The sequence below is a fragment of the Protopterus annectens genome, chromosome 3.part1 (assembly GCF_019279795.1).
Source record: "Protopterus annectens isolate FY-2018-M chromosome 3.part1, PAN1.0, whole genome shotgun sequence".
NCBI classification, from domain to species: Eukaryota; Metazoa; Chordata; order Ceratodontiformes; family Protopteridae; genus Protopterus; species Protopterus annectens.
Window position 1 is genome coordinate 392,097,906 of NC_056732.1, and position 9,188 is coordinate 392,107,093.

Below are 9,188 nucleotides of genomic sequence, written 5' to 3' on the forward strand. Positions count from 1 at the left end.
GGCAAACACATTTCTAGATATTTGGGGGTGAAGTAAGGAATAATGACAACCACATACTGTCTGAGCTTACCTGAATGGAAAAAAAAGCAGTTCTTTTGAGCAGTCACACCAGGAACTCCTTCCAACAAATACCGGTGAGCGTCAATGGATATCTCTGGCGATCTCTGTGAGTGCACAAATACAATAGAGGGATTCAGTAGCGAGTAAAGTCTCAAAAAAAAGGAAAATAAATACCTGTAGCTGGACCCTCTATTTATTTGGATAAAAGAAAAGAAATTAGGTTGGGGGTGGAGCTGGTATGCAAGTGGTAGTTCGGATTGCAGGAACTGATTGGCTGCCACAACTTGCTTTAAAACAACCTTTAAACGGATTTACAAGTAAAATTTTTATGTGAACTTAATGTGAAAACACACTGAATTGTAACTATATAATGTAATTTACATGTTCAGTTACAAATTCAGTGTGTTTTACATTAGGTTCAACTACAAATGTGCACTATAGTTTCTCGTGCTTCAGGAAGCACTCGGGGTAACGGCTTGAATTACTAACTTCTCATGGCATGGTGTTAAGCACACAGGCGCCATGAGAAGGTACTCGGGGTTAATGAGTTAAACACATGAAGGCCATCTCTGCAAACACCAGTGGATCAGACATATCTGGCAGTCGCAAATGTTAGTGCAGACACTTGTCAGTATGCACCACACATGCTTTGCACACACAGTGGACAGGAATACAGACATATATCTAAGGACAACACACTATAAAAAGCCAAAGGCAGACATACACAGATGTGTGGAAGAGGGTAACTGTGACAAGGAGCCATCCAGGCCTGTCCCACCCAGCACACAGTCAAAGCACCACAACCACATGAGGTCCAGCTGTCACTCACTGTAGATACTAGCCACTGGTATCTGTCAGCAGTACAGCCTATGTGGTGCATGTGCTAGCTGTGCAACATGACTGTACAAGGAAGTAGTCATCTAGCATCTATATACACGTACCTGTGAAATATGACCCTGTGTGTGGCTGCATATGGTGTGTCAACCTCTAGATGAATGGGTTATGGCCCATGCACACACACACTGCCCTCCCCATAGCCCTACTATGACAAGGCTGCTGAGGTCATACACCTTTGGGAGAGATGTAGCCCAGTAATCTTCATGGTGCATTCCATAACTGCTTACTGCTGTAGTGTGATAAACTAGTTAGGGAGGAGTTCCAATCCCAGGCATGGCAACAGTGTGTGTGCATGTGTGCGTGTGTGCGTGTGTGCGTCTGTGTGTGTGTGTGCACGTGTGTGTGTGTGTGTGTGTGTGTGTGTGTGTGTGTGTGTGTGTGTGTGTGTGTGTGTGTGTGTGTGTGTGTGTGTGTGTGTGTGTGTGTGTGTGTGTCTCTCTGTCTGTGTCTGTGTAGAGAGCAATGCTTTTTAGAGTAGTCACTCTCCCTACAATTGAAATGCTCTACTTTGGTAAGGCTGCTGATGTCATCCACCTAGAAATACACCTCTGAGAAGTTTGTAGCCCAGTAATCTCCATAGCGCATCCTATAACTGTGTACTGCTGTAGTGTGATAAATTAGTTAGGTAGGAGTTCTAATCCCAGACTTGGCAAGTGTGTGTGTGTTTGTGTGTGTGTCTGTCTTACTCTGTCTGTGTAGGGAACAATGCATTTTAGCCTAACCACACTCCCTACAATTTAAATGCCCTACTTTGGCAATCCTGCTGATGTCATTCATTGTGAAATACACCTTTGGGGAAGGTGTTCTCCAGTAATCCCCATGGTGCGTCCTATAACAGCTCCATGCTGTAGTGTGATATAGACCTCTATTAGGGGCTTTATGCCTACACATGTCAGTTGTGGATGTATTGTGTGTGTTTCAATGTCTGTGTAGGGAGCAATGCATTTCAAACACAAAAGTGCAGTAAGTCACAAAACCAAGAAGTACGATAATTCCACAGAAAAGACCACCAACCAACGAAATATCCTGAAAACTGTCTTTAATAGACATGACAACAATAAAACGAACAGCAATCCAATTCAAAACGAAGCGCCGCCTGGTTAATACCAGGCTTTGTCAAGATGCGTATTGGAAGAACCCAATACTATATATAATCATTTGCTGGTCACCTGACCTATAATTAATTAGAACAGAATTAATTAATTGCGTTCTTAAAGGTATCTCAAAAAAAATAACTTGTAGTACAACCTAATATACACATAACCATAGCATACGAAATTATTAAAATCTGTTGAGATACATATAACTCAGAATATTTTATAAATATGTACTAAAATATTATTATAAGAATATCTTAAAAACAAAAATCTTAAAAATACCTAAGAAAAACCCAACTCCATATTCACATATACCATAAAGTGCAAATGCAGAATAAATACAGCTTAAACAGTTGTAAATTGCTAATAATTATTAATTACATATGCCATAAATGTAATGCATTAGACTGTAATGTTGTGCAAGTATGCAGGTAAAAAAAGATTGTTGCTATAATCTAGCCCTTCTAATTTTTAGTACACTACTAATACTAATATTATCATTGAGCCAAGGGGGCCTTGTAACATTTAACTTTAATTGCCACAACAATTCTTTATATTCCAGTGATGTTTCCAGTGATTATTTTTTTTGAGATACCTTTAAGAACGTAATTAATTAATTCTGTTCTAATTAATTATAGGTCAGGTGACCAGCAAATGATTATATATAGTATTGGGTTCTTCCAATATGCATCTTGACAAAGCCTGGTATTAACCAGGCGAAAGTGCTCGTTTTGAATTGGATTGCTGTTAGTTTTTATTGTTGTCACGTCTATTAAAGACAGTTTTGAGGATATTTCGTTGGTTGGTGGTCTTTTCTGTGGAATTATCGTACTTCTTAGCAATGCATTTCAGCCTAGCCACACTCCCTACAATTCAAATGCTCTACTTTGGCAATGTCATTCATTGTGAAATACACCTTTGGGGAAAGAGTTCTCCAGTAATCCCTGTGGTGCGTCCTATAACAGCTCCATGCTGTAGTGTGATACAGACCTCTGTTAGGGGTTCTATACCCACACATGTTGGTTGTGGATGTTTTGTGTGTGTTTCAATGTCTGTGTAGGGAGCAATGCATTTTAGCCTAGCCATACTCCCTACAATTTAACTGCCCTACTTTGGCAATCCTGCTGATGTCATCCAATGTGAAATACACCTTTGGGAAAGGTGTACTCCAGTAATATCCATGGCACGTACTATAAATGTGTAGTCCTGTAGTGTAATAAACTAGGTAGGTAGGAATTCTAATCCCAGCATGACAGGTGTGTGTGTGTGTGTGTGTGTGTGTGTGTTTGTGTGTGTGTTTGTAACTCGCATCTTGTGTGGAGGTGGTTGTGAGTGTGTAACAACTGGGCCCAATGTGGAGCAGGTTTTGCAAATTTCTTATATGGTAGCCCTAGTATATATCACAATGTCCACCTTACAGGGAAAACAGATGTGAAATAGCTGAGAGGCTGGGGTGCATATCCATACCCATACATGTGTCATCAAGGCCAGGTAAACACAGATAGCAACATCAGTATTACCCAGAGAACACTCTCAACCCATGTCTCATACACACACACTTGCCTAGGCAACAACCAATATGTTGGTACTACACTGCATATTGCCCACTGATAGTAACTCTGGAGTAATTGCAGTGGGCTACAGAGGGCATGGAACCCTGTCCATCTGTCCTATAGGCACATACATGCAGACAGTGCACCTTCCCCATGTTCCCCACTGGACACCTGCAACACCTCTGGTGCCATCAAATGTGACCCACAAAGGACATACCATGCCTGAAAACATGTCCTGTATGGACAGATGCCACTGACACCAGGGAATGCCATTAGCATGCTATCAATGTAGGTGCAGGGTAAACCTGCTGTCCATTACCTGTTCCCACCATAGGAGGCCAAGACTGGCACATCTGATGATAATCTGTGTACACAACATGGGGCAGACACCCCAGGTACAGTTCCACATGTCACTGTACATGCATGTGGGAGGTGTACACATCCCAGACCGTCCATGTCATGGACTAAGGAACACATACATGGCAAGCTATGCACAGTATTGGCCACATGCAATAGTTACCCAGGTGACTGGATGGTGGATACAATACTCACCTGTGTGGGCAAATCCAGAAACTACACCCCTTAGCCACAATGCATACCATTGTCATGTGGCCTGATGCCAAGGTATACCCATCACCTAGCCTTGTATAGCCATCTGGCACAGTTGACCACCACACACTCTTGAAGAATTACATCCATGCATGTCAGTACTGGTACCCTGTGTGTGTGTGTGTGTGTGTGTGTGTGTGTGTGTGTGTGTGTGTGTGTGTGTGTGTGTGTGTTGTATGATGCATATGATCACATTCACACTCACTACAACTCCCATTGGCATACTGAAGCATGCTGTCTGATGTCAGACACCTCCCCATACCCTTTGCCCATATAACCTCCGTATGATCCCTGTGGTGCATGTGATACCTGCACAGTATTGTGTTGTGGCAATCTCACTAGTGATGAGTTGTATTCCTGGCCCTGCCAAGTGTGTCAGTGTGTGCGTCCCTGTGAGAGTGTGGCTGTGTTGTCGCTGGCACCTGGTCATGGGGACAGACATGTGTACTACACCTACCATATAGCTACCATATCCTCATTGCAGATGTCACTCACCAGCACATATACGTTCTGAGGGCTCCTCACTATGTAACCTATGTGGCACATCCAATAACTGCATGGAAATGTGATAGCAGTACATAGTCGTCAGGGGTTTGATACCCTGTGCTGGTAAGTGTGTGTCAGAATGTCCACATATGTTGGCCAATATCTCTGCTGTAGTCCACAGTAGCATTACGGGCTAGCAGCAGTACTGTATTATGATGTCGTTAGGATGTCTGTCAGTAGCCAATGGCGCACATGCAAAAAGCAGATGTGACCTCTAACACACACCATGTCTGTGAAGACAATCACTATTACAGTGGCAATAGTCTACTGATATACCTGCTTGACATACCTGACATCCCCTTGCACTACATAACTGGGACTGTAGGGGCTGAGGTAGGCCTACACTCCATGTTCAGGGCATATGGTGGAAATATATGTATATATAATTATTCAGATATCTATATAGATATAGATATATGCACATATACATATCGAAATATATAGATGGGTATGTATATGTACATAGATATACATATACATACCCAGATATATACATATACAGAGCGATATATGGCTACACATATACAGATAGTGATACATATGCACATATACATATATCACACTGCCATTGCTGCCAGCAGTCCACTGCTGTTGTATCCCCCACACATACAGTGGGGCTGGGGCTATATATGTGTGGGCTTCACCTACACCAAACATGTGTGCCCGTATGCACTCCAAAGGCCAGTGTATGTAACAGTGGTATATGGGCTTGTATTATTGAGTCTGGGGGGAGAAATGCACCATTAATAGCCTAGGCAGCTACAATATGTGGGAGTATCAGGTGTGAGCTGCCTTAAGGTATCTGGATGTACAGTACCATACAATTCACCTATATTGACATTACTTAGATAAATTGGGTTAATGCAGGCCTACTGCCTCCTGCCATACAGACTGTTCTGTTTGTCAGTGTACTTGCTATGTAACAGTTAAATCCCATTTGGTCAGCTGAAGTCTTTACCACCTAGTGATTGTGTACAGAGTGTAGATAGAGGCTGCTGAACTATACAGCTGCATTACTTACTGTTGATTGTTTGGTATCTTGTGGCCCAGTCTGTCTTTACTATAGTACTATTTGTAGGGCTTGGCCTGGACAGCAAAGGTTGTGAATCTTTCCAGACTACTGTATCAGTATAACTGTTTCACAGTTGCATTACTCTGTTTATATGGATGTCAGTGACTGAACAGCTATATGACATGGCATATAAATCTGTAATAGTACACAAATAATGGTTTTCCATTTCTGCAGGCCTGTGTGTGGTGTTTTATCCTATGACCTCTCTGTGGGTATATGTTGCAGGCAACAACTGTCATTTGTATGGGTGGCTCATCAAGTGTCCAGTCATTAAGGTGTTAACTGTAGGCATACTGGCTGTTTCATATTGTGTGCACCTACTACATAAGTGTCTTACTGTACATATCTCTGCATGTGTATATTTAGTCACATGTATATCAATATATATATATATATATGTATACACACAAACACACACACACATATATATATATATATATGTGTGTGTGTGTGTGTGTGTATATGTATATCTGTATCTGCATATATGTGTCTGTGTATATCTATCCTGGGGATGTTGATAGCTTCCACTATTTACATTTCCTATGGGAGCCAGACTGTACTGCATGATATGTTACCAATACCAGCCTGGCATCATACAGGTGGGATGTAGTACTGTTAACATCTTGCACCCATGTCGTGTCAGATCCTGGTTATGGTATCTGCAACACTTGGTAGTGTATTGCAGGGCAGACGTGTTTGGCTGTGGGGGGTGGGTATACCTATTCGTGCAAGACATATATTGTTTGGGGCCTCTCAACCTCATTAACGGTGCATGTGGACATATATATTTTAGTTAATCTCCCATTGATATATACACATGTATGTCCATATATACCTATAGATATATCTGCTTACTTATATACAGCTATGCCCATATATACCTACATAGATATATATCTGCTTACATATATGTAGCTTGCTGTGTATATGTTGACATATAGGTGTAAACATATATATGTGTTGATATAGCCATTTGCATGCATCTATGTTCAGATATATATATATATATATATATATATATATATATATATATATATATATATATATAGATATGCTGTATATGTTTAGATATTAATATATTTACACACACACATACATCTAAATGGTGGAATACATTCTCTGTACTGTTTAATGTCTGGGCTGGATGATATGTTTGTGGAAACATCAGGGCTATGTATATCTGGCATGGCTTAGTGGAAGATCACTTTCTCTATGGTGTGCAGGGTCCTGGGTTTGAGCCTTGCAGAGGTTATTTATTTTGTTGTTGGGCAGAACACGGGCCGTTGCATACAGAGTGATTAAGGCACTTCAAAGCAGTTATAAGTGGGTTTGCGTGGAGGTAAGCACTGCTAACTTCCGGTTACAGTTTCTTATACTCAGCTTCTGTATTACTTAACCTGTGTAGGCATTGCTTACCCGCGCGCAAGCAGGCTTAAACCCGCTTACTGCTGCTTAAAAGTGCTTACTCCTGCTTACCCCCGTGCTAATTTCTTTAAAAGAAAAGAGGGTTGATAGGAAAGTGGTAAAAAAGGGGCACAAAGAGGGAAAGACAGTAGGGAAAATAGCTAGGGATGTGCAGGAAGGGTGTAGGGAAGGTCCATAGCTGCCCAAGTCTTCTACAGCAACAGCTGTGCATATATACTGAATTTGGAGGTAGGTTTGGACACTCAAACCCCTGGAAGAGTGGTGAGGACAACAATAATAAGTTGTGATGCCAATTAGACCATATTACATGTGTCCAGTGGACACGTGTGCGAAATGGACAGCTATGTATGGAGCGAGATTTTTTTGTGGGAACAGACTGGCCTTTTTTTTTTCAGGTGAGAGTGGGATGTTGGGGAGGGCTAAGCTAGTCCTGCATGGAAGATTAGTAAATCTGGGGGTCTATCTCACCCTAACTATTAAAAGCTCGGTGCACTTCAAAAAATTATGATCAGGTCTCTCTATCATAGCCATGCTTGTTATGACTTCTCAATATCAATGTCAAGATCCACCTTTCAAGTTTAACTCTCTAGGAGAATTTCTTGACATCCATATCTCAAACACATAACAAACTGGTTACGATAGGAGACAAAATCATAATCCTCTACATTTTTGCATTTATTTTTAATTTTAAAAGTCAGAATCTGATTAAAAAAATTCCATTCTCAAGACCACAGACCATTTAGGTGTAATTGTTTCATTAGTACATTCATGGTTCATAGGTTCATAGGTTGGTACTAGGCTATCAGCCCTAGGGCCTATACAAGCCTAGCCATAACAATTCCCTGGCTATTTCTTCCCACAGTACTAGTGAAATACATATCTTACAGCCTCTCATTAAAATGAGTGAGAATTACAGCCTGGAGATGAGCAGTTATGCTGTTTGTTAGCATAGTAACAGCTCATGGCTAGCTAGTCCATGTCCTGTTACTATGTATGGTAACCACATGAAACTAGCTGCTTTGAGTAACCATTTTCAGTGTTTACCTGACAATATCTTGTCATTTGTCTGGAGACATTAATTGGTAATGTGTTCTGAACTTCAGTGATTGATAACTAGTAGCTGTGTGGGAATCTCTAGTCATTTGTCTAAATACTCAAGTGGAAAAAGATGTTCTGCACTTCAGGGTTAGTTTTCTCATTTACAATATTAGATATCAGCAGAACATGACATATCAGTAGGTAGCAGTAATAATACACACTGACTTCACACAGAAGTGACTGCTTCATTTTTCTTGTTTTTGTTGTTTAATTTATTATTGTGATCGTGATGGACTGTGGATGAGAGCAACAAGCTAAAAAAGCATTACTGTGGCCATTACCTCTTTCACTTTCTTCAAATTCAGATATCAGAGGTATACACAAAAGTAACCTTCATTTTTAAGGAGAAGTCTGTGTGTAGAAGGAAAGGGAAGTTTAATGGGTTAGTGTATTAATGTTTGAAAGTGACAAGTACAAACACATTAGTATGACCATTACTTCACTTTTAAAATTCAATAATATATGCATACACAAGTGGCCAGCATTTATGAGGTCAGCCTACATGTGAATGCAAATGACAGTTAAATAATCACTGCAAAATGATCATTGATACCACTTTTGGAGGAGTAGTGCAGGTGCCTCAGAAGAATAAGTTGTAAGAGAGTACTGTGGCCATCATTTCTATTACTTTTGTTACAATAAATATCAGAAGTGTGCACACAAAGTACTTTTAATTGGGGAGGCAGGCTGTAATGTGAAAGCAAGATAAATTACATAACCACTGTTAATTGACTCCTGATATGGCTCTTTCTGGAGGCAGTGTGTGTCTGAGGTCAAAAAGCTGACATACATTAGAGTGGCCATTCCATATTTCATTTTCTTCACAGACAT